Consider the following 26,179-nt stretch of genomic DNA (forward strand, 5'->3'; position numbering starts at 1 on the left):
ACCACCGGGTGTGACCTGAAAACCAAAAAAAAAAAAAAAAGAATGACCCAGTGGTTCTGGAACTGGGAACAGAGCTGGCTTCACACACAAAGCTTTCCCAAAAGACATGGCTCTCCTGCTTCTACAGAAGCTCAATTTACAAGGACCAGACCCACCTCACAGAAGCAGACAGGAAAACAATGGCCCCCAGTAAAGCCCCAAAGGGAAGCCAGGTGGCATGAATGCAAAGGGCGGTGAACAGACTTCAGGCTGTGCCCACATAGGCCTGAGGGGGAGAAAGCGTCCCACGGGACTGTCGGCCTTCTCCCTGGGGTGTCCTTCCTCACATCACCCGGACGACCAGCTCTGCTGGGATGGGGTGTATGGTAAGTGTCAACAATGGGCAAGCACCAGCACCTGCCTGAGTCCCACACCAAGGAAAGGAAATTCTTCCAGAGCAGACCCAGGGCTTGGAGGTCACTGACAAGTTCTTCTCCTCTTTGGTTTTGGGCCACATGTGGTCTTGCTCAAGGCACTAGGACATCTAAGCAAGACCACAAACACTGGCAGGCACTGTCCGGGTACAATGTCCAGGGACACTATCTGAGGGCACTGTCTGGGGACATTTAGCAGGTGACGCTGTCCACTGACAATATCGCTACCTGGAGTGCTGTCTGAACCCTGCTGGACACTGAGCACTAAACACACTGGTATCGGCCTGCACAGCCCTAGTCCAAGGGCACATCACAGAGGACACAAAGAGCTAAGCTGACTGTAGGTGGGGACAAAAGACCAGGCAGCCAGGCCCAGGGCATACCTGACTGCCAGACTGCCAACCACACCTGTAAACACCCCACACCACAGCCAGTCAAAAGGAGCCCCCGAGGCCCCGTGTGTACCCACAGAACTGAGCCCCATCCCTTGCTGGGACCTCGAACCAGATTCTTCTTAGTCCGTACCCCAGGAGCACGGGTTCCCTGACCATCTGGTGGTTGCAAGGCACGGTCAGGCCCAGAGCCCACAGTCACTGTGCCCAGATCTGCTCAGCACCAACACAAGGGTCAAGGACTCTTCTCCAAGGCACCAGCTTCCTTAGGAAGCTCACTCGAGTGCCAGAGTCCAGCAAGCTCCTGTCATGGTCCGGCACAGGTTGCTCTGTTCTTACTTAAAAGCCAGCACCCAAACTATATCCCAACCACAGGGAAGACCACCTGGAGGGAGGTGCTCACAAGAACTCCCCTGCACCAGAGTCAAGAGAAGGGTCTGGGGGCAAACGCTGCAGCTACTCCAGGGCACCCATGAGGGCCACCCAAACAGTCAGCGCAAGATTATGGAACAGAGCAAGGGGGAGGCAAGTCCACAGAGGTCAAAGCGCTGACTGCTGTAGCAGACGGAACAAGGCTATAGCAGGGCTGGCCGGAAGTGGGATACTCAGGCTTGGTGTGTGGGAGCTGCAGGCTTGAACACACATGTGGTCCTCCCTCCCAAGCACTGCCAGGAGAAACCCCTGAGCACTGAGTCGGGATTAACACCAGAGCTCCTCCAAGTTGTTGTCTCGTTGTCTCCAAACGAGACAGAATCGAGAGGTTCAGTGAGTAAGTGAAAGATGAAAATCAATATGGTCAAGAGTTAGAAATGAGGCTGGGGACCAGAGCAGTGACGCAAGTGGTAAGGTGCCTGCCTTGTGCGTGCTAGCCTAGGATATATAGCAGTTCGATCCCCTGGCATCCCATATGGTCTCCCAAGCCAGGAGAGATTTCTGAGCGCATAGCAGGAGTAACCCCTAAGCATCATTGGGTGTGGCCCAAAAAACAAACAAAAAAATCAGACTGAAGTGACAGGACAGTGGGAGGTGCTTGCCTTTCTCATAGGTTCAATCCTCAACACCCCAAATGGTCCCACGAGCCCCCCCTGAGCAGAGAGCCAGGAGTAAGCCCTAAGAACAGCCAAACGTGGCCCAAAAACCAACCAAGAAAACAAGAGGTAGTAACAGGACCAGAGAGAGATGAAAGTACAGTGGGTAGGGAGCTTGCCTTTTTTTTTTTTTTTGCATGTGGCTGACCCAGGTTCAAACCCTCTCACCTCATTATGATCACCACCACTAGTGATCCCGGAGCAAAGAGCCAGGAATAAGCCCTGAGGACCACCAGGAGTGGCCAAAAAAGAAAAAAAAAAAAAAGAAAAACCATGAAAACCATCCAAAAAAGACCAACAAAAAAGAATTTAAATCAGTGAGTGTAACAAATTCATTACACTCATTATAGAAAATACATCAAGAGAAATAATATTCATGTCTTTTTTAGTTTTTGGGCCACACCCGGCGGTGCTCGGGTTACTCCTGGCTGTCTGCTCAGAAATAGCTCCTGGCAGGCACGGGGGACCATATGGGACACCGGAATTCGAACCAACCACCTTTGGTCCTGGATCGGCTGCTTGCAAGGCAAACGCCGCTGTGCTATCTCTCCGGGCCCTAATATTCATGTCTTACAGGTTCCAAACGAGAAAAGAGAAAGGACAGAAGTCTTATTTGAAGAAATCTGAGCAGAGAACTTCTGTAAAAAAAAAAAGAATGTTAAGACACCCAGATCCAGGAGCTCCAAGTTCCAAACCACATAAACCAAGACACATCACAGAATATATAATCCAGAAGAGAAAAGTAATCTAAGATAAAGAGAAAATCTTAGGGGCCAAAGAGACAGTATATCCATTAAGGTACCTGCCTTGCATGTGGCCATCTCAGGGCTAGCACTGTATAAGGTATCCCAAGGACCACCAGGAATGAGCACAGAGCCAAACCCAACCAACACCACAAAAAACATTAAATAATCCTTAAAGCAAATAGAGCAGAGGGTGGGAGGTAGGGTACTTGCATGGCATGCAGCCAATCCTGATTCAATCACCAGCATCCCACGTGGTCACCCAAGCCCACAAGGAGTGATCCCTGAGTGCAGAACCCTGCAGGAGTAACCCCAGAGTATAAACAAGTGTGGTCCAAAAAGCAAAAAAGGAAAAGTAATAATACCAATAATCCTAAAAGCAGCCAGAGAAATGAGTCCCACAGAAAACTGACAAGAACCCCATACTTTTGACAAAATATCAGGAGGTTTTTACACAGAAAAAGCCCAGGGGCCAAAGTGATAGCACAGCAGTAGGGCTTTTGCCTAGCACGTGGCTGACCCAGGACAGACCTTGGGATCAATCTCCAGAGACCCATATGATCCCCCCAAGTCAGGAGCGATCTCTGGGTGCATAGACAGGAGTAACCCCTGAGCGTTACTGGGTGTGGCCCAAAAACCAAAAAGAAAAAACAGCCCAGAAAGACTTAGCTGGAATAGTTTATACCAAGTGTGGAATGGAAAGAGCTCTATGGCGCATAGCGGGAAGAAGAACAAATAGCTTTTCTGACAGAGGAATTACAGCCATTCATGGAGGCCTCAAATACTTGGGCTTCAAAAAAGCATTTTATAAAACCCACTTGAAATGAATGCACAAGATACTTTAAAACCATAAAATGGGAGCTCCTCACTTGGAAAACCCACCGTAGCACTGTGTTTTTGGAAACATCTCGAAAGTTTATCGTTTCAAGAACTAGGCCCCTTTCCCCAAGGTTTCTGAGTGGCACCCCATGGTAGTTCTAATAAGACAGGGTCAGGAGAGGCCAACAATTTCACTTTTGGTGATAACTGGTTTTGGTTCTCTTTTTTTCTTTCAGCATCAGTGATAAATCGATTTCGTCAATATTTCAAAGTCTCAGTTTCAGTGATTTTTCTCTACTGTTCTACTTTCACCATTGTGGATTTCTACTTCCTGCCGACACTCCGGCAGCAGTTTTAATTACCAGATACTGAGGAACAAGCCACCGGTGATGCTCACCAGTGCCAGTGTTAAAGGAAACTTCCTGAACACCTCATTTTCCAGATCTGTGAGATTTTAATGGGATGGGCCTCAGTAATTCTCTGACAACTGGAACTGCAGGATAAGGAGCTACTTGGAGCTCAATAGTGCTGGGGATCCCTGGGCCTTCCAGATAATGGTCCAGGGCCCACAGGGCTGCATCTGGTGACAAATGGGGGTCCAAGTAGCAAGAATGATAGCACAGCAGTATGGTTTTGCCTTGCACGCTACTGACCGGGGATGGACCCAGGTCCATCCCTAACATCCCATAGGGTCCCCCCAGCCTGCCAGGAGCGATTTCTGAGTGCAGAGCCAGGAGTAACTACTGGGTGTGGTTCAAAAATAAACAAACAAAAAAAGACAAATGGGGGACCAAGTGGTGCTATGCTATGGTGAGAGATGAAACTGAGGTCAGCCATATGTAAAACCGCACACCCAAGGGTCTATCGCTAATAAACTTGAGGAAAATTCATTGCAGCCTCTGCTTAAAGTGCACTATTCAGGCAGTTCCGAGATGAGAAAGCAAAGGATCTTAACTGTTACCTTTAAGAAATAGCTTTGGTGAATTCCAGGCTTTCAAAACTAAATTACTTACCCATTTTAGTAGTAAAAATGTAAAAACAAAAGAGTCCTAATATAGGACTCAAATTCATAAAAAGAGTTTGAGTGGGCCCGGAGAGATAGCTCAGAGGCATTTGCCTTGCAAGCAGCCGATCCAGGACCAAAGGTGGTTGGTTCGAATCTCGGTGTCCCATATGGTCCCCCATGCCTACCAGGAGCTATTTCTGAGCAGACAGCCGGGAGTAACCCCTGAGCACCGCTGGGTGTGACCCAAAAACCAAAAACCAAAAAAAAAAAAATAAGTGTTAAGAGTATTACTTCAGGGGCCGGGCGATGGCGCTAAAGGTAAGGTGCCTGCCTTGCCTGCGCTAGCCTTGGACGGACCACGGTTCGATCCCCCGGTGTCCCATATGGTCCCCCAAGCCAGGAGCAACTTCTGAGCACATAGCCAGGAGTAACCCCTGAGCGTTACCGGGTGTGGCCCAAAAACCAAAAAAAAAAAAAAAAAAAAAGAGTATTACTTCAGCATTTCCTAAATACCGTGCTTTGCTACAGAATCTCTACGATTCTAGCTTGAAGCAAAGTCTAGATTTTCCTAAAGTGATGTTTGAACACTGAGGAGACTGAAAGTAATTCTTTTGTAACCTGCAAGAACCTTCTCAAGTTTTACCCGTCAATCCTAAATCCTACACCAACTGAACCAGAAGCTCATTCTGCTGCTTCTTCTCCCTCAGGTAACCAACATATTAAAATTTTTATTTTTATGAGGCCAGGAGATAGTACAGTGATAAGGTGTGTGCCTTGCATGCTACTGACCTGGGAAGAATCCGGGCTCGATCCCCGGCATCCCATATGGTCCCCGAGCCTGCCAGAATCAATTTCTGAGCGCAGAGCCAGGAGTAACCCCTGAACACTGACAGGATGTGGCCAAAAAATATTTTTATTTTGCTTTTTTTGTTTGTTTTAATATTTTTATTTTGAATCTGAATTTAAAATATCTGTATGATGCTTGCAATACACTCAGCCCATCCAGGTTAAATCCCCATCACCACCTAGGCCTGGTGTGGCCCCAAAAGCCAATAAAATAAATAAAAAATCTATAAGGAAAGCTTCAGGCAGAGAAGCTGGGGAAGGTGCCAGCTCCTCCAGGACCCCCGACACCCTTTTTCCCAGAGAAGATTGTGAGCAGACACTCCCCATCCTACCCCCAGTGCCCAGAGCTGCTCCCTAGCTCCAGGAGGCCGAGGCCGAGGCCTAGGCCAGGCCAGGCCAGGCCGGAAGCTGCCCTCACAGGACACCAAACTCACTTCCACCACTTCTGGCATCACGACAAAGAGTCCTTTCAGCTCTAGAAAATAAGCGCATCCCCCCTCAAAGTTAGGGTTCCCGGCATGCCTTCGGCTGGCAGCGTTAAAAATAAACCCATTCTAAAACTCCCTTCCCGAAATAGAGAGAAAGCAGAAGCACGGAGAGGGCAGTGACGTCAGCCCAGCTCGGCTAGGGGAAGCAGGGAGGGAGGGAAGGGGAGGACAAAGGTGCACCCCCTATTCCTTGTGCCCCCATGTCTCACTCCATATCCCACTTCCTCCAATTCAAACTCCACTCCGATGCCCCTTACTCATGGGGATCCACACACTTGGTACTGATTTCAGCAGACAACCAACCTCAGGCCCAAACCACAATCACGCAGACTCCCCTCTGCAAAGGGGGAGACCAGGTTCCCACAGGCTGGAAGTCAGGAATGCACAGTGCAACACACATAAACGTGTGCGCAAACATACACATACACATGCAAACACAAAGTATTTGCTATTCTCAAGACTCCCCTGAACTTTCAAGTGCTGGTGGAATCCCCCAGGAGATACTCCCCACTGGGGGCACCAGCTGGGAACATGGTCTAAGGCCAGGGGTCTCAAACTCGAGGCCTGTGGACCATTTGTGGCCCTCTGTACAACATTTTGTGGTCCTGCCCTAGAGGAATCTTTTTTTGTTTTGTTTTATTTTAGTTGTTTGGGTCAATATTCAAGGCTTACTACTGACTTTGCACTCAAGGATCACCCCGACTTTGCTTCCTTCGGCCCCCAGGTAAACTAAGTTTGAGACCCCTGGAAGCCCACTCTTCCACCCAGAGAGACACCTCCAAAACTTCTGGTAGGGAGACAGTGCAGCGCCGAGAAGGGCATTTGCCATGCACGTGGCTGACCTGCATTCACACGCCCAGCATTTCATATGGTCCCCTGAACTCTTCCAGGAGTGATCCTAAGCACCACTGGGTGCGACACCAATACAAACAAATAAAAACTGATCAAATACGAATGCTGTTTGCAATTATTCTCAGTCAAAGAAATAGCTGAAAGAGCATGCGTGGCTGACACATGCAAGGCCATAAACTGAGACCCTGGTATCGAATTACACCCCCTTACGCCACACACACACACACACACACACACACACACACACACACACACACACACACACACACACACACACACACAGCACCAGCTGGCCCTGAGCACTACACCTTGGATTTCCCTCCAATATGATGACGGGATAGGGGGATACTGGTGGTGGGACTGATGATGAAATGTGATATGCCTAAAACTCAACTATCAATAACTGTACTCCAGGCCTTTAAATAAAAAATTAGAGCAAGAGAAAAAAAGCGAGAGATTATTCTCCCAGCTGGAAGCTAGCTCGGAGGCTGCAAACCCCAGAGCATGTTTCAAGTCTCAGTCCCACCCCCTGTCCCCCAATGTGCCTGTGCAGAGGTGGTTCCCACAGTCCAGTGGGTGGTGGAGATTATTCCCCTGGGTGGGCAGGATATGGCTCAAGCATGAGGTCTGGGTTTTGGTCTTCCTATCACTGCCCACGGGTAAGGCCCCTGGGCATTTATAAGCAGAGCCCCAGAGTCCCAAAAGAGGATCTGGTGAGATGCAGGTCTGGAAGCAAACAAACGTTAACCAGGAAATTATCCACACAATGAAAAGGCACAAGAAGGGGTTCAGGAAATTCAGCACACAAGCCTTCTGCCCCTAAGAAGGAAAACAGCTCAGAGGAAGACCGAGTGCCTGCCTTCCTCAGACCCCAGCTTTTATTGACAAGAACCAGGCCATACCCTAGCTCGGGAGAGGAATACCAATTAGGAAATAATCCAATAATCCCATCACCAGATCATACCTTAGGGTGGAACATGAATATTGATTAAGGTGGGGTCAGTAATCCAACAAGCATTAAGTAAGATTGGGTTTGAAGAGACATTACAGAGAGGAGGGCATTTGCCTTACAGGATGCCAACCCAAATTCGCAATCCTATATCCCTACATGATCACCATCAAGAGTCATGCAGAATGCAGAGCCTGGAGTAAACCTGGGTGTGACCCAAAAACCAAATATAAAAGAGTGGGGAGCTTGGTTCTGTAAATATAGCAAATCCAGCGGCTCTTCCTTTTATTGTTGTTTTGTTTTGTTTTGTTTGGGGGGGGCACACCCGTTTGACTCTCAGGGGTTACTCTTGGCTATGCGCTCAGAAATCGCTCCTGGCTTGGGGGGATATGGGACGCCAAGGGATCAAACCTCGTCCGTCCTAAGCTTGCAAGGCAAGATGCCCTACACCTCTAGCACCACTGCTCCAGCCCCCAGAGGCTCTTTCTTTTGGAAAATACATGTGCGCACAACTGGTAACACCACCTCCTCTCTCTTAGCCATCAATTCAACTGGCACATTGACCAGGAATGAGGGGGGCCATGGCTCTTCCTTAGCTTGGGAGATGCAAGAGAACCCTCATAGCTGATACACAATTGCCTGCTTCCCAGGACTCACAGCCTCAGGACCCCAGCGCAAAAGCCCTTGAATCAACATCCTGGGGAAGGACCCTGAAGCGGCACCATGAGCTGAAGCTCAGGTTCGAAGCAGCTCATGTTAGTTACCTCCTGTTAGTCTGACAAGTTGAAGAGGCATTAATGGAGCAGCCCCTGGAACAGCTATAAAAATGACAGCAATAGTGGTTAGAGACAGTCCAGAGGTCTCTAGGCATGTGCTTTGCATGTGGCCAGCCCCAATTCCATGCCTAGCACCATATGGCCCCCAAGGACATTTATTTGGGGACCCCATAACACAAGAAACCAAAATAAATATACAAAGCAGAGTCTGTCAGCAATGAGCCAAATTAAGAGTCCTAAAAAGCTCTACAGCTCAGGGCTGGAGCAATAGTATACAGGGAGGGCATTTGCCTTGCACGCAGCCAACCCGGATTTGATCCCCAACATCTCATACAGTCCTTGTGCACCACCAGGAGTAATTCCTCAGTGCAGAGGCAGGAGTAAGCCCTAAGCATCACTGGGTAAAGGGTGAGGGGAAGAAAAAGGAAAAGCTCCAAGACTCCAGGCTTTGCTTCAGAGGCCAAGGACCTGGTTGACTCAGTCCTGACCTGGGTTCAATCCCCACTTCCACAGTGCCAGCAAACACACAAACTTTGAAGCACTTAACAATCCTTAAGCTAATTAAGCAAGTTACTTCTGTAAGCAAGATACTGAGCATCTTAAATCACCCCCTGCCTTGTTGCTCCTGCTCAGTCTGTACCTGGAATCCTCTAAGTACTGGCCCTAAGCAAGGTATTTCTACAACAAAACAAAACCAATTTAGTAAGAGGCTTCGAAGCTTCTACAAAGCAAGAGAAGCTTTGCATGAAATGAAGCCGTGATGAGGCCTGAGGGCAGGGCGCTAGCCTTGTTTTTAACCTGTGTCCAGTCCCAGGCACCACATATCATACAGTCCCCTGGAATGATCCTTGAGCATAGCAAGATGCCAAGCTGTAGCCCAAAAGCCAAGAAGGAAAAAAAAAGAAAAAAAAAGCAGAGGAAAAATTAAGGGAAAAGGTCATGCCTTTGATGCTCCTCCAATTGGCAATGATAATAAGTGAAAAGATAACCAAATCTCCCCCGAACCTGCTCCCCCCCTCCACATAGCGGAAGCCAGCAGAGAGGGCAGGGTCGTGGTTTATATACAGTACTTCCTACCCTCAGTTGCCAGCACTCTAACCAGAGACGGGTCCAGCAAATCCAACATAACACAGACATGGGTCAGGATATGTCCAATGACAACCTGGAGTGTGGCCAGCACAGGGGAGCGGGGTGTCTGCCTTGCATGTTGCTGACCCAGGTTCCATCCCCAGCATCCCACATGGTTCCCCCGAGCCTGCTAGGAGGAATTTTTGAGCAGAGCCAGGAGTGACCCCTATGGGTTGCCAGGTGTGGCCCAAAAACCTAAATATACAAATAAATAAGATCCCTGACCGAGGCCGGGAAGGTGGCGCTGGAGGTAAGGTGTCTGCCTTACAAGCGTTAGCGTAGGACGGACCGAGGTTCGATCCCCCGGCGTCCCATATGGTCTCCCCAAGCCAGGGGCGATTTCTGAGCTCATAGCCAGGAGTAACCCCTGAGCATCAAACGGGTGTGGCCCAAAAAAAAAAAAAAAAAAAAAAAAAGATCCCTGACCAAGGCTACCACTCCACAGGCACCAAGGGCCAGTGCCAGCTGCCAGTGCCAGCAGGCATGCCAGCCAGAGGCCTGGCTTCAACAGGTGATATGCAATCCCCCAAACACAGCCACAGTGGATACCCTCTTCCCCACTACCCCCAGCACTGCTGGACAGAGGTTCAAAACAGACAAATCGTTAAGCCGAAGATTAAAGAAACATAATTCCCTCAGGTCTTTTTTTGGTTTTTGGGCCACACCTGGTAATGCTCAGGGGTTACTCCTGGCTATGCACTCAGAAATCACTCCTGGCTTGGGACTCCATATGGGACGCTGGGAATTGAATAGCGGTCCATCCTGGGTCAGCCACATGGTAAATGCCCTATTGCTGCACCACTGCTCCAGCCCCAAAGGAACATAATTCTTTTTTTTTTTTCTTTTTTTTGGTTTTTGGGCCACACCCGGCAGTACTCAGGGGTTACTCCTGGCTGTCTGCTCAGAAATAGCTCCTGGCAGGCACGGGGGACCATATGGGACACCGGGATTTGAACCAACCACCTTATTAGGTCCTGAATCGGTTGCTTGCAAGGCAAACAACGCTGTGCTATCTCTCCTGGCCCGGAACATAATTCTTGACAATTCTATTTGAGTCATCTAAAAAACATTAAAAAGCTAATTGTTATCACTCAAGTGCTAAACTATGCAGGTTTAAATCTTTTCCCGGATTTAACACTGGCCAGCTAATGACTTGCATTCAGATCAGCTATCACAGACCCACATAAATGCACACGCACTCAAATGCACGCACACACAATACACACATACCTATATAATCATGAGAAGCCCCAAGTAAACACAAGGCCAAACACTTCCCCCAGCCTTTCGGCCAATTTGCCTCCCTCCAGACTCTCCGCTGAGGGGCCGGGAAGGTGGTGCTAGAGGTAAGGTGTTTACCTTGCAAGCGCTAGCGTAGGACGGACCACGGTTCAATCCCCCAGCGTCCCATATGGTCCCCCCAAGCCAGGGGCAATTTCTGAGCGCATAGCCAGAAGTAACCCCTGAGCATCAAACGGGTGTGGCCCAAAAACAAAAAACAAAACAAACAAACAGACTCTCCCGCTGAGATGCCACTAAAGCAATCAGCATTTGCGACATTTATGGAAATAAATTATGCTTTTGTGACATGAAGCAACAAGGAAGCAGGGGAACCACATTTCTCCACCTCCTGCACCCCTTCTGCCTCAGGGTCATGCTCCAGGATGCTCCAGAGGCTGGGCCCCCAAACACTATGGGCAGAGGCTTATTTCCTGGTATCTTGGAGCTGCCAGGAGGTTCTCCAGAAGGGCAAGGACATTCACCGGGCCAAGTTGGCTGCCAGGTGCAGCACCTGCACTCCAAGAGCACCCCAGTTGCACAGGGTTGCCGTAGCAACCCTGCCTGGGGGACCAAGCATTTCCAAGCTAGTCTTCCAGGAGCGTTCAAGTCACTTGTCATCTCCCAGCTCCAGTCTCTCACCCATCCTTGAGTCCTGCGCTGAAGTACCTGGGCTCCATGGTCTCCATCTGCCAAAACCCTCCCCTCTCCTTTCCCCTCATTCTCCCAAAAGCTGACTTTTTCAACACCTCTGTTTGGAGCTATCCTCTTTCCTATCACTCCCACAGCCCACAGCAGCTGTTCCAGGCCCGGGCAGGGGAGGGTGGGGGTTGAGGAATAAGTCCGAGCCTGGACATGGCCAGAAAACAAAAAGCGAAGGACATGACTGGAATTGCCCTGCTCCGTGACAAGCCCATGTGCCAACAAAGTGGCATCTCTGGCAAGCCTGTGCTCTGGGCCTGGATGGCAGGTGAGAAAGGGGGAGGCCCCCTTTCTAACCCCATGAATGCACAAGGCCCACAGGAACCAGAGCGCATCTGTCAGAAAGGTGACCCCAACCAGCAGCCCTCGGGCCAGGCACCTGCTACGCTACGCTGGCTAAGGACACACCCAGGGTAGAGTTAGCACAGAGAGCAAAGCAACCCCCAATGCTTCCTTGCAACAGCCTCCAGAAAGGTACCCATCTGGCCTTTCTCACTCAGGGAGCAGTGTTGGAGAACCACTGCTGCCCCACCCCAATCCACCCACATTCCCTGTTACTCCCTCCCTCAACTTTCTGTTTTGCTCACCTTTAGAGGTAAACCTGCCCACATCTGGGGCTGGAGAGAAAGCCCACTGGAGGCAAGGCGTCTGCCTTCCAGGTAGAAGGACAGTGGTTCGAATCCCAAGTGGTCCCCCGTGCCTGACAGGGGCGGTTTCTGAGAATAGAGCCAAGAGGAATCTCTGAGTGATGGCAAGTGTGACCCAAAAAACAAAACAAAAAAAAAACCTGCCCACATCTGTGAGGGGTCTTTGGCTTCCTGTTTTGCTCACCAGGAGGATAGATTGAGGGAGATTCAGCAAGAGGGATGGAGGGATAGGAAACAGATTTGAATGCAGGGCTACTTATGGAGCTGGAGCAAGCTTAAAAGGTTTAAGAAGTTTAGGAGCCACACATGGTGGCTAGGGCCATAATAAAGCTGACGTCTCCTGAAACCTGCCTGTGGATGATTTCCTCGCCGACCCGCGCGTTGACGAAAGTTTTCTCTCTCCATCCATCTCACCTCCAGCTCCATCCAGTATTCAATAATTAATATTTTTCTACAATTCCCCCACAGCCCTCTCTCAGGGCCCCAGAAGCTCAAGGTTCTGTACCAAGTGGAAAGTGGGGGAAATCAATCCAGCATGAAGACATCCCATTCTGAGGACCACATCTGCCCCACGAAGATCTAAACTCAGACAGGATTTCTGGGGGCCCCAGCATGCTGTCTCCCACAGGGGGAGCCACTGTAGCCCAAATATTACCTCATAGAAGTAGTTGATTCAGCCGAGACAAGTCTGCATTTCAAACATGCTTGGGGGGGGGGGGGTGGAGGAGAGACACTATAGTGGGGAAGGCACTTGCCTTGCAAGCAGTAGGCCTGGGTTCGATCCCTGATATCCCATATGGTTCCCAGAGCACTGCCAGGATTGATTCCTGAGTGCAGAGTCAGGAGCAAGTCCTGAGCACCATCAGAGGTGGCCCAAAATAAAACATAAAAATCCAAATTAAAGGGCCCAGAGAGATAGCAGAGCAGCGTTTGCCTTGCAAGCAGCCGATCCAGGACCAAAGGTGGTTGGTTTGAATCCCGGTGTCCCATATGGTCCCCTGTGCCTGCCAGGAGCTATTTCTGAGCAGACAGTCAGGAGTAGCCCCTGAGCACCGCCGGGTGTGGCCCCCCCCCCCAAAAAAAATCCAAATTAAAGTGAGTCTTTTGTGAACAGGGGGTACACATCCCAGCAGCAGCAGCTGCTGGCAAAGGTGTTGGGGACACCCTGCTCTGGAACTCCCCATTCTCAAATACTACCCTCAGTAAAGCCGTTAGACCAACACTGAATTGTTCCATGGGGAGCCACAGGAGAAAAATAAATTGCCTGAGTGTGAGTTTCGGCAGGAAGCATGGTCTGATTCTTGGGGGGAAGGGTATCACAGGAAAAGTGAGAAATGGAGGAGAGAGAGACGTGAGCAAGAGAAAGGAGGTCAGGGAGAAGATTGAGAAATTCCAGTCTGGACTGCAGCAGTCTTCCTGCCTGACTTCCTTGGGGGTGTCTCCTCTCCCAGTCTGGACTTCCCCCACTTATGTTACTTTCATCTGCATTCCCATGTTGGAGATACCGAGGAATATGGGGAGAAAGGGATAAGGACCCAGGACTGAGAAATCTGGGCTAGACCCTGTAATGAGAGATAGAATGAGGTACACTTTGGAGAAAGGGGACACAAGCCAGGGGAGACAGAGTTATTCTAACCAGGGGAGTAAGCACAGCTCTTCTTTTTCCCATATTTCTTTCACATAGAACTTGGGGCGGTGCTCAGTGGCTACTCCAGGCTCTGTAACCAGTTGGGGTGTTCCCAGCAGTGTTGGGGGACCATGCGGTACCAGGGATGGGTCCCTGGTCACCTGCTCATAAAGTATACACATTCTCTCCACCCGCTGTCCTCTCTCTTTCTCTCCCTCCCTTTTCCTGACCCTTTCCTGAGTCAGGGTCTTGTAAAGAACCAAAGAACCATGCAGAGAGCCAAGGGAGAGCTCACAAAGCTGGAGCAGGTATATCTGCAGGCCCTAAGCCTAGGTCTCACCCCAGCACTACATTGTGCCTCCAAGCAGTCACCAACACACCCTGTGCACTGCTGGGAATAGCTCAAAATCCCCCCCTAAAAAGGCAAAAAAGGTTTTTTTTTTCAGCCAAGGGCCTCCACTACCTCCAGCTCACCTCACCGAAAGATAATGAATGGGCCAGTGCATGTGCTTCCCAAGGAGAGGAGAGAGGAGAAGAAAGAGGAAAGGAGATAGGAGTGGAGAGTTGAAGGGAGAGGGAAGAAGGGAGGGGAGGGAGAATGTGTGTGTGTGTGCGCGCGCGTGTGCGCGCACGCTCAAGCTCCAGTACCACATGGTCCCTCCAAACACCACCTGGAGCAACACCCCAGCAACTGAGTTGCAGGCAGTCCCCACAAAGGCAGATGGGTCCCCCAAAGTGTACAGAAAAGAAACAGAAGCCAAAGAACCAGCTTAGTAGGAATATCTCCCACTTCAGTCTACCAGTCTTGTTGAATGGAAGGACTGTAAATTGAAGCCGGCATCCATCCCTTCTGGAAAGCAGAGAAGATGTCTGCTGGAAAAGAGGGGGGATATTGTGTGTGTGTGTGTGTGTGTGTGTGTGTGTGTGTGTGTGTGTGTGTGTGTGTGTGTGTGTGTGTGTGTGTCTGGAAGAGGAGAAAGTAACAGCTGGAAGAGACCAGGGGGGATATTGTGTGTGTGTGTGTGTATGTGTGTGTGTGTGTGTGTGTGTGTGTGTGTGTGTGCTGACTGTCTGTCTGTCTGTCTGTCTGTCTGTCTGTTTGGAAGGGGAGAAAGTAACAGCTGGAAGAGACCAGGCATGTGTGAAAGGTGGAGAAAGGGCCCAGAGAGATAGCAAAACAGCGTTTGCCTTGCAAGCAGCCAACCCAGGACCAAAGGTGGTTGGTTCGAATCCCGGTGTTCCATATGGTCCCTAGTGCCTGCCAGGAGCTATTTCTGAGCAGACAGCCAGGAGTAACCCCTGAGTACCGCCAGGTATGGCCCAAAAACCAAAAAAAAAAAAAAAAAGAAAAGAAAAGAAAGAAAGGTGGAGAAAGTGACAGTGTGTGAGTATGTTTGTGACAGGAAGATGGAGACAGTGACAGGTGACAGTTGGGAGAAACAAGGTGTGCATGCGTGTGCGTGATCCATGCAGCACAGGCACACACAGAGAAAGACAGACTGGAGCCCTTTTAACCTTGTTCAAATCCCCATAGCCTGTAGGTGAGCCCCTCAGGGATATCAGGAAGAATCCCTGAGCACAGAGCCAGCACAAAGCCTTGAGCACCTCCCCTAGTGACTCAACACTAAAACCAAACCCAAAATATAAGGGGCCTGAGGAAGTTAAGGAGGGAAGTCACTAACCTACAGGCAGCTGCCTCACCTGTGACCCAGGTCCAACTCCCCAAGCATTGCCAGGAGGAGCACAGAGCAAGAAGTGCCCAGGGGAATGAAATTATAGGCCAAATAGTGCCGAGGGTAGAGAGACTGATTGCTTTGCAGGCATTCAATTTGAGTGATCCCCGAGCATAGGGTCTGGAGTGAGCCCTAAATACCACAGGATATCCCTCCCTCCCAAAAAAAATAGCAAGGAACTTGAAAAATCTGGAGGAAAGGCAGAGACAGATAAGGACTTGTCTGTCATTCCCACCAAACCCAGTTCCAGTCACTAGAACCCATATGGTTGGTTGCCCACATCTACCAAGCAACAGTCCTGAGCACAGAACTAGGATTAGGCCCCAGGTACCTCCATCAGGTGGGACCCAGAAATCAAAAGAAATCAAAAGACTCAAAACTGAGGTGAAGACAAAGAGTACTTGCCTCGCCTGCAATGAGGCCCTTGGTCCACCTCTACCACACCCCCTGCACAATGAGGAAGTGACCCCCAGCACCAGGCCAGGAGAAGCCCAAGCATGCCCAGGTACAACCCTATGCCAATTTTGCACCTATGCCAATTATAAGAACTGGTTAGCAGGGGCCGGAGAGATAGCATGGAGGTAAGGCGTTTGCCTCTCATGCAGGAGGTCATCGGTTCGAATCCCGGCGTCCCATATATGGTCCTCCCGTGCCTGCCAGGAGCAATTTCTGAGCCTGGAGCCAGGAATAACCCCTGAGCACTGCCGGGTGTGACCCAAAAACCACAAAAAAAAAAAAAAAAAAAAAGAACTGGTTAGCAGGCCAGGGAGTCAAGGTATAAAGAGGCAGCTACAAGCCTTGTACATGACCAAACCTGGTCTGAACCCCCACAGCACTATGCATGCCCCCCAACAGTGCCAGAAATGGTCCCCAGCAGAGAACCAAGAGTGGTCCCTAAGCACAGCCCCTCAGGGTAGATAAGAGGCCAAATCAAAGCAAAGGCCTGTTAGAGTTTCTCTGAAAACTGGCTGCAAAACTCCAGATTTTAGATCAAGCAGAACTCACCCTCCCCAACCCTCATCCTAAAGCCAGAATTTTTGGAACTTCCGCTATGGAATTTCAGAGAGCTCCTGACAGTCTTTATGGTGGGAACAGATTTCCCACTTTCTATTACGGCCCATTTTCTTATCCGCTCCAAAGAAATCTTTCCTGTTGGTCCTCTCATTTGCATGAAGCCCAGTGAAGAGGTTGTCAGTCTTCTCTACTCCGTTTCTACCCCTCCCTGCATACAAAAATTCCCTCTAGAACTCAATTTGGGGACCCTCATCCCCACCTATCCAGCATACTTCTTCATGGGGATCCTGGGACAGCTGACAGTGTCTGCCATCAGCCTGCTGTAGTGGCTTGAGATACCTAGCATGGGTACCATGGAGCCTTCTCAGGGTTTCCACACCCCAACTCAACTGCTGGGGCTTCCACTCATATAAAGAACACCCCAGAGCAACAGAAATCTCAGATTCCAAAGTGCCTGGGCCACCACCTATGGGGGGCTATCCTGGGCTTGGGTCACCCCCCAGCCCCTCACCTGATCCTGGGACTACAGGAAGAGTCTTGCTTCCTTCCCCCTAAGGTTTCATGCAGAAGGAAAGGGAAGGCAAGGCTTTCATGTAAGGCTGCTAGAAAGGTTCTTGCAGGTATTGGCAACTAATTCCAGGCCAACTCCAGTTCCGACCTCAGCTAATTCCTCTCAATAGGCCCAAGGGCCTAACAGAGCCTGGAAGGGACAATGACTCCAGAGGCCTGGAACCCAGCAGGAGTCCAACTCAGGCTTCAGGCTCCAAGCAGCAAGAAATAGAACCACAGGGCCGGGAAGGTGGCGCTAGAGGTAAGGTGTCTGCCTTGCAAGCGCTAGCGTAGGACTGACCAAGGTTCAATCCACCCCCCCCCCCCGCATCCAATATGGTCCCCCCAAGCCAGGGGCGATTTCTGCGTGCATAGCCAGGAGTAACTCCCTGAGCGTCAAACGGGTGTGGCCCAAAAACCAAAAAAAAAAAGAAATAGAACCACCAGTGGCAAGTCACAAGTGAAGGACCAACCACTACCATACCTAGTGAGAACCAGGCCTTGGGCACAGCCCCATGCCCTCTGGAATGTGGCAGCCCAGCCCTCCTGTCTTGTGTCCCCCTCGCTGCCCCCAACCTCAGTCATGCAGGGAAGGCCACACCTGAATGTCAGCTGTCAGGCTGGGACTGTCTCCTCACTGGCCTCCCACTAACCTCCAACACCCACAACACCACCTACTTTCCTTGCACCAGCACCTCTTAGTTCCACATGCCTTCGTCAGAGATGAGACAAAGGCCCTGGTTGGCTTCCTTTCCCTCTGCACCCAGAAGTGTTGCCCACTAACTCATGGGTCAGCCTTTAATAGTGGCTGCCTCATCTCCACATCAGCAATGCCCTCCCTGGCCCCCAACAGCCAGGTTCTCCCCCGCCACAGCCTTAGTCCTTCTCTGTCCTTCCCACCCGGATGCTGTTCTAACCTCGTCCAAAATCATTTAAAACCCAAATCTTGGCTTCCAACTTCTCAGCATTCAATGATTTCATGTCGCTTCAATTGTTTTACCTCCCCCGAAGACATAAAAGCAAAATACATTCAGATCTTTAACCACCACCAATATTTTGGCAGCCGGTAAAGTCAGATCATAATTAATAATCATTTGTTTATGCGACCCAAGAATTCAACAGAGATTCTCTGTTCCACTTTCCAAACTTAGGCACTATTCTTATTCACCGTCTCACAGAACCTGAAGACAAATGTACGAATTAAACTGTCAATCGTTCCAGAAGAGATTACAAATAATTGCCGTGTGAAATAAAGGGTATTTTGCCACTTGCAGTCTTTTAACTCCACTTTTTCTTGGGGTGGGGAGGGAGGGAGTTAATTCTGATTTGTTCTGCTTATGAGGCATGTCATGTGGTCATGCTAACAGCGAATCATCGAAAGCTCTGGTACCTCACACGCTCCTGCATGCCTTTCTAGAACCGGCTCCACGTCTCCAGCTGCAGAAGCCACCATAGCCACAAGGTGAATGAGCACTTCTTGAGGAGAGCCGATACCATCCAATTTATTTTCGTTCAAACTTCTAATTCCTAGGTATCTGCCAAAGGATCCAGCATGAATCCCCAAGATAGACCCAAGGGACAGGAAAAGATAAATGTTCAGGAGGCAAAAATCTGTGTGTATGTGTTTAGCGCTATCATAGCTGGGGCCAGGGAAGAAGTTGTAGTAGTCGAGTGGTGAATCAAATGCTTGTCTTGCATGTAGCCCAACTGGGATGGATCCTCAGCACCACACAGGGATCCCTAAGCCAAATGTGATCTGTGAGCAAAGGCCAGGAGTGATCAGTAAACACAAAGCTAGGAGGAACGAGCCTTAGGAGCCCCCAGGCATGGCCCAAAACCCAAAACAAACAAAAAACAACCATGACCAACCATAGTCACAGTCACCTACACATGGAACACACCCCCTACACCCCCAAAGGTCGTTTGCTGGGTGAAGGGCCAACACACCCATACAGAAATGGCCAGGAGCAGCCACTGAACCACATGTGAATGGGGCTAAGTGCACTGAGGTCATCTGCATGACCTTCGGGAAGAGAACAAAGGCGGGGACACCACCCAGCAGAAGCGGAGTGGCATGGCAGCTGGAGGGAGGGGCGGTGGCAGGAGTCTAAGCCGCAAGGAAGAGCAAGGACAGCTTGGGGGCCCTCGGTGTCTACTCCCTACCAATCTCCAGCGGGGGCCCCACTTGTCTGAACCTGCAGCACCCTACTCCAATCAAAGCTAGAAGTCAAAATTAGATCAATGATCTAACCATGCCTCAGTTGAAGAGCATCCCCAAATCCAAGGAACACAAACGGGAGGTTATGGTATTGTCTGAGGCGACCCCCAATCTCCTCCCACACTTCTCATTTCCTGGGACAGGCCACCAGGTTAGGTCCATATTCCAAAGAGCTCTGAACAGTTGGTGGTGGCAGGTCACCCCATCCAGGGAGAAACCAGGGTCTCCCTTCAAAGCCTGGAGGACAGAAGGAGGCCAAGCCTGGGACAGAGCCCCAGAAGCATTTCCAGGGAGGCCAGGCAGGACCCAAGCATTCTCCTTTCTGGAAGGGAAGGGAAGGGCTGGGCCTTTCCAGAGTGAGGCAAGCTGGGAGGAGGGTAGGGAAGCCCTTGTGGGTCCAGCAGGAGAGAAGAGAAGAACCCAGGAGACTGGGCCTGTAATTCTCTGAAACCCGGCAGGCCCTGGACAAAAACAAAAACAAAAACACCCCAAGATGCAGACTTTGTTTTGCTGTGCCTCTCCAGCATCAGTCAGACCCATACATTCCTCCTGCAGAGAAGGGGGAAGAGGTTCCCTTCCTGTAACTTCCTTGGAAACCCCAAAGGCATGAACCTCGCCCCACCCCTAGGCACTGGGCTCCAGGTGGATGCATCCTGGGCCTACAGCAGGAGCAGGCCTCAGAGCCCAGGGTTCCCCCAGGAAAGAGAAGCAGCTGACCGCTATTCCCCAGGGCCACTCTCTGCAGCTCCAGCCCAACCTGGGCCAGCTGCATTGTTCTCCCCAGCGGGAGATCACCACCTCAGACAAACCTCCTTCCAATATGAGTGCCTGATGCAGCCCTGCAGAGAACCAGCTCTCCAACCTTCAGCAGCATTTGCAGCTGGAAAGACTGGCCTAAATGCAAAACAAATGCTATTTTCCAGAAGCCTTGAGGAGGGAGAGGGGGGCTGGGGAGGGGAAAGAACAAAGCTAGAAACCACAGGGAGAGAAAACCAGAACATTCTGTAACATGCAATGCCTGACCAAAAAGAGACAGAGAGAGGGATTTTTAGGCAGCTGATCAAGAAATAGTCATTCGCAAGGGCTGAGCTGTCAGAGGGAAATAAAAACCACTGACTTTCCACAGTGAGGAGTGAAGGACTTTCTAAGACAGCTTATGGTAGGACTCTAATGAAGGCTTATCAGGGCAGCCATCTGAGTTTTCGTTGGCACCAGAAAAGCCGGAGCACCAGCTCATTCAACGTGGACTGGGCTCTGCTTCGCCAGCAGATTTCTGCCACCCTCAGACACCCAACCTCTGGCAGTCGCCAGTAACGTCGACGTGAAAACCAATTTGAGCATAGTGATTTGCAAAGAAGCTTGTTCCGTCATGTAAGCTATTTACTGGCGTATCAGTCGAGATGACATTTATCTCCATTCAAGACTGCACCAAGTTTTGCCAGCCCACCTAAGGCACTCGAGTCCCTCTACCAGTTTGATCACACACGGGTACTCTTGCCATCGTGGAAGGAGGGGAGAGACACACATTGTTGAAACAATGAACAAAACCCAAACCATTCCTGTTGTCTTTGACACCTTTTCCTGAAATGTCTGCCCATCCTCTAGCAGCCCACGGCTGAATCCATTTCTAAGCCCTCTGGAAACGTTTCTGCAAAGATTCATCTTGCTCAACTCAAAGAGGAACCAAAAAATAATCATAAAAATAGCTCTTTGGAGCAGGGGAGAGAGATCTATTTTCCATCCGGTCTCCCTCTGGATGCCTCCCGGCTGCCCTTTCTCGGCCACAAGGCCAGACGGGTAGCCATGGGGATCACTGCGGATCCCAGTCTGGGACTGTTTGGCTTCCTGTTGGGGGAAGCTGCTGCTCTTCTCACAAGGAACCCCAAAGCAGAAAAAAAAAAAAAAAGTTCCTGTGAGGTGGCTCTGCTTTTGTTCTTGCTTGTTCCTGCTTGCTCTTTCTTCACTGCTCCTCAAGGCTTGGAGGGTGCCGGAGAATTGCTGAGCCTTCTCTTCTCAGCCATGGCTGCCAAGCCTTGCCTTTAACAGACACCTCTTCACAGATGAAGCCAGGAGACCGATTTCCTCCTGGGATGGCCTCCGTCTGTCTAGCACATTCAACTAATACAATGGCAGAGTCTCAGTCGGCAGCAGCAGCCGCCCCCCATCCCCAATCAATACAGCCATTCCACTGCCTGACTTGGAGTGGAAAACCTCTCAGGCTTTCAGAGAGAGCTCGCTAAAAAAGGAAGGGGGTTAAGGAACAAAAGGCAAAGAAAGCTACCTCAGGCTCCTCAGATCCTTCATACCCAGGAGGCCCGGCTGCCAGGGTCTGGGAGAAGGGCTTCCCTCCCCTCTTCCCAGAATCATGGGGGAAAGGCTCCAAGGCAGCTTTGAGTTTTATGCAAAACAGCACACCAGGCAAACCAGGCCCGGCCTCCTCCCAGTCTCTAAACCTGCAGCTCTCCAGGCCTGTTTCTCCAGGGCTTACTCCAAAACAGGCAATTTTCAGGAACGTTCTTTCTGATCTCACCTTGGTAGCCATGCCGTGGTCGAATTCCTTCTCACCCATTTCAACCTGGATAGCACTGAGAGTCTTTCTTCTCCAGTACTCAACTCAACCTCTGGCCAGGGTTGGACCAAGCCACGGCCAGGATGGGGCTGAAAAATGGGTCTTCAAGTAACAAATTAAATTCATGCGCAAAAGATCAAATCTCACCTTGTGAACCTTGACCCTTGGGAAAGGCTTTGGACCAATGTTCAGTTACGGCCACACGGCTGCATTCTCTGCCAGTCGGAAAGGGTTAAAAGCAGCCCCTGTCCACAGGCCTACAAGGGAAAAAAAAAAAAAAAGATATCATGTATGCTGAAAGCATCGCTGGCAAGCATTTCTGCTCCTTTCCTAGAACAATACTGTTACCTTTTGGCCTTCTTCATAGCCAGAAGTACCCCCACACCCTCTAGTAGCTTCTAAAAGGAAAAGCACAAAGCACAACATAGCCTGCAAGAGAAGAAAAAGCATGCAAAGTAGCATCCTCCTGCAACACACAGACGCCCATTACAAATCCATCAGTTCAGTTAGCTTTGGTTTGGTTCTGTCCGAACCACAGAATGAGAGAGAGACAGAGAGAGAGAGAGAGAGAGAGAGAGAGAGAGAGAGAGAGAGAGAGAGAGGGAGAGAGAGAGAGAGAGAGAGAGAGAGAGAGAGAGAGAGAGAGAGAGAGAGAGAGAGAGAGAGACTGCACAAACCAAGTGTCCCCACCCTACAAGGCACATTTTCTCCTTTAATAAGGGCCATAAATCTCAGCTCCTTGTCCATCCCTTCAGCTTTTCCAAAAAAAAAAAAAAAAGGCAAAAAGAAAACAGGCAGGAAAAGCCCCCAGGAAGGTCAGACCTTGCAAACCTGCACACTTCTCCCCCATCTTCTCTACACGGACTCTTGGAGAGGGCTCCGGGAGTCGCGTACCAGAGCTGTGTGGTGCCTGAATGTGCATTCACATACTGTGTTAGGGTGGTACCTTCCTGCAAGCGCCTCTGCTTTTGGCTGCCATGAAGGGAGGAAGCTGCTATTCCACTGTAGGAGCTCAGTGACTGCATTGTGTTCAGGAGCTGATCTGCCTCAAACCAGTTCCAGCCGGTTCTGGTCACCCTACATAAAAAAGCTATGGCAACCCTCACTGAGTTGCCAACAAGTCCCTGAAAATCAGCAGCTCGTGTGGGGTGTAGAGGGGGGGAAAGAATCTGGCTCTTCCCTTTTTTAGGTTTGGGTGAAGCTGGAAGGTCATGGTGTTTTCATCCCCCCCCTTTCCATCATCACCACATACTCATGCTCCATCCACCCCACTTACACACAAGCACCCCAAACACACACACAAACACACACCCCAACACAATCAGGGGAAGGGAAGGGAAGGCTCAGCTCCTCAACCCAGCACCCCAAGAGCCAGAGCCAGAATCAGAACCGCGGCCTCTTCCACCCCCACCGAGCCAGCCCCCTCCGCAGACAGTGCTCTTTCCCCTACTTACCTCCCACAACCTGGCTCAGATCTTTTGTGTGTACGTGTATGAGTGAATGTGTGTGTGTGTGTGTGTCCCCTGGGCTGGTGGCTGACAAAAGAGGCCCCCCCAAACCCACCATCACCATCCCCACCACCACCAGAGAAAGCAAAGCGAGGTGGGGATGCCTAGGGAGGCGGCCTGGTCGGCCTCCTGCGCCCGGAGTCGAGTCGGGCTAGGCGGCCTGCCCGGGTCCCCACCGCTGACACCCCACCAGCCAAGCCCCCTCCTCCCGGCCCTGCACCGCACCCGCCCCCCAGCCTCCTCCTCCTCCTCCTCCTCCAACCTTCTCTTCTTTCAAGCACCTGGGGGGGGAAGAAGTCCGAGTCCCTCCACCTCGGGGAAGAAACCCAGGGCAGGCGGGCAAAGCAGGGCTGGGCTGGGCTGGGCTGGGGGGCTGGGGGCGCGCAGAGGCGCCCCGGGGGCGCAAAGCAAAGGCCTCTAAAGCCGCCTGGCTGCTGCGGCCCGCGCAGCAGGGGCGGGCGGGGGCGCTCACGTGGCCCCCCGCGCTGAACCTGAGGGGCCTAGCAGGGCCGGCCCGCCTCGCCCTGGAAGCGGGGACCCCCCAAAAGCACCCCGGGGCGGCCGGGCGCCAGGGCCCGCGCGCGCACACCCCACCCCAGCCAGGCCCGGCTGGCTTGCGCTTGGGCCAGGCCCAGGGGGCCTTTGCACGGCGCCTCTCGCCACCGGCTAGGGCGGAGGCCACGAGGGCCCCGCGCCGACGCGAGAGCTCGGGGTGCCCCCCAACCCGGCTCCCGCACACCCCGCGCGCGCCCTGTCAAGCCCGGGCGTCTGCGTCTGGGCCGCGGCGGCTCGGATGACCTTTGCAGAGCAAGGCGGCGGTGGAGGCGGCGGCGGCGGCTGCTGTTTCTGCTTCCATGGTCCGGGCGTGTCGGCTGGAAGCTTCCCGCAGCCGCCGGGCTCGGGGACCAGGGATCGGGACTCTGGGTGCGTGTGCCGGGCCTCCCCGCACCGCCAATGCAGCCACCGGTGGCACCGCTGAGCCGTGCGCTCGGCCCGGGCCCCGCGCGCGCCTGCCTGCCTGCCTGCCTCCCCGGGCCCCGCCGCGCTCTAGGCCGCACGCCGGGGCCTAGACTTGGGGTGCGGGCCCGGGAGGAGGCGGCGGCGGTGGCGGTGACAGCGGCGGCCCGAGCGGCGAGCGAACAAAAGGGAGCGCGGAGGAGGAGGAGGAGGGAGCGGCCGGGCGCCAGCCACGAGCTCCCGCAGCCCGGCCCGCATCTTGCACCCCGGCGGGGCCCATGCAACAGCCGCCGGGGACACCGGGCAGCTTGGAAGAAAGAAGAGACGGGAGTGCAGTAGGGGTTGCTTTTTTTTTTTTCCTTTGCTTGCCTAAATTTTTGTATATATATATATTTTTTGCATTTGCAAACCACCTTTTGGAAAGTTCTCACCCCGTCCTCCTGGCCTCCTCCTCCTGGCCAAGGGCCCCCCAGCCGCGACTTACTCGAGTGGAAGGAAGGAAGGAAGGAAGCCAGGCCTCCTCGGCCGGGATGGTGGAAAAATGCCCATGCACACAAGACAGCCCCTGGAGCTGAAGGCAACGTGGTGGTTGGTGGTGGTGGTGGTGATGATGATGGTGGTGGTTTGGGAAATCTTCGCAATGGTGGCCGAGACTCTCGGGCGAGAGAAGACAGCACGTTGTCTGCAAACACCTTGGAACGTGAAATGCTCCCAGAAGCTAGAGGAAGGGGACTTGACTGACTCCTTTCTGGGGGTGGGGGGGAGTTGGTGGTTTGGAGCCCTTTTTCGCCTTCAACTGAGCCACAAAAGAATGGAAAGACACCCCCTGGGGTGGTGGGGAGAAAGCCCTGGTGTAAAAGACACACGATTTTTGTTTGGTTTTTTTGGTTTTTTTTGCTCTCAGAAGGGGGAAAGAAAAAAGCCACTGGGGCCAGGTTGAAACATGGCATGTTCGGTTCATGGAGAGTTTGGGTTTTTGGTTGGGTTTTTTATTATTATTTCTTTAGGGGAAGATGGTTTTGAATAAACAAGATAGGACTCGAATAAACCCAGGAATTGTTCCAATGTAACAAGCACAAAGCCATAAGGGCCATGGGCGCAGGTGGCCACGGCAGGGGTTGAAAGCAGAAAGATAGATACATCTAGAAAATCCGCTCAGGGCCGCAGAGGTGGACAAGCCTGAAAGCTCCCGAGGAAGCCACTATTTTCCCCCTCCCTAGCCCCCGGGCCAGGTATGCTGTTTGTCCAGCCCTGCGGATCTGCACCACCACCCCCTCCCATCCGAGCGCCCCAGGCTTCCCAGACCCTGGCGAGAGGAAGGTTTCTGCAAAGGAAACCAAATTGCACCCCCCCATCCCCGCCCCCTCCCTGGTCAAGCTAATTGCTTTTACCCTGGAAATAGGGCGAAGTGGATAGATAGAGCTGGGGGGGAAAAAAATGGTCGCCAGAACCTGGACAGGCGGGAGAGACAGGGAAGACTCTGGGTTCAGGAAGAGAAGTACTAGGTGTTTTCTCTCCAATTAATCTGGAAATTGTCTAGTGTTTGTGAAGCCTGTAGCCAAGACTATGGCGGCGCTTGGGCTGTTGTTTTTCATACCCGCCTGCCCGGGCTCTGCCTTCCTTCCCTTCCCTTCCTTTCCCTTCCCTTGCCCAAGCCATTGTTCTCCGTTTTGAGGACACTCTAGGATGTGAATTGTTCATTACTATTTTTTTCCCCATTTAGGATTTTTGTAAATGACCCGAATGATTAATTTCAAAAACCATAACTGTTCAGCCATCACATCTAAATGGGGACCCAAGTCCACGTGTTTACAGAGAGAGACCCTTGTTCTCCCGACATCTTACCAAGCAATGTCATTATACACACTCATCAGTGT

General features: G+C 51.5%; 1 protein-coding gene across 2 annotated transcripts in view; it reads right to left on the bottom strand.

Moving 5' to 3' along the window:
* ZNF532 (zinc finger protein 532) overlaps nucleotides 1–23,006 on the bottom strand; it is an 83,105-nt gene extending 60,099 nt beyond the window's left edge. For both annotated transcript variants that reach the window (XM_049782048.1, XM_049782047.1), the window contains exons 1-2: nucleotides 22,186–23,006; nucleotides 21,985–22,094 (exon numbers count right to left, since the gene is read on the bottom strand). The gene's annotated coding sequence lies outside the window, so the exon portion shown is untranslated. The remainder of the gene's footprint in view (nucleotides 1–21,984; nucleotides 22,095–22,185) is intronic.
* Between the last annotated feature and the right edge of the window lie 3,173 nt (nucleotides 23,007–26,179).

The sequence above is a fragment of the Suncus etruscus genome, chromosome 10 (genome assembly GCF_024139225.1).
Source record: "Suncus etruscus isolate mSunEtr1 chromosome 10, mSunEtr1.pri.cur, whole genome shotgun sequence".
Classification (NCBI taxonomy): domain Eukaryota; kingdom Metazoa; phylum Chordata; class Mammalia; order Eulipotyphla; family Soricidae; genus Suncus; species Suncus etruscus.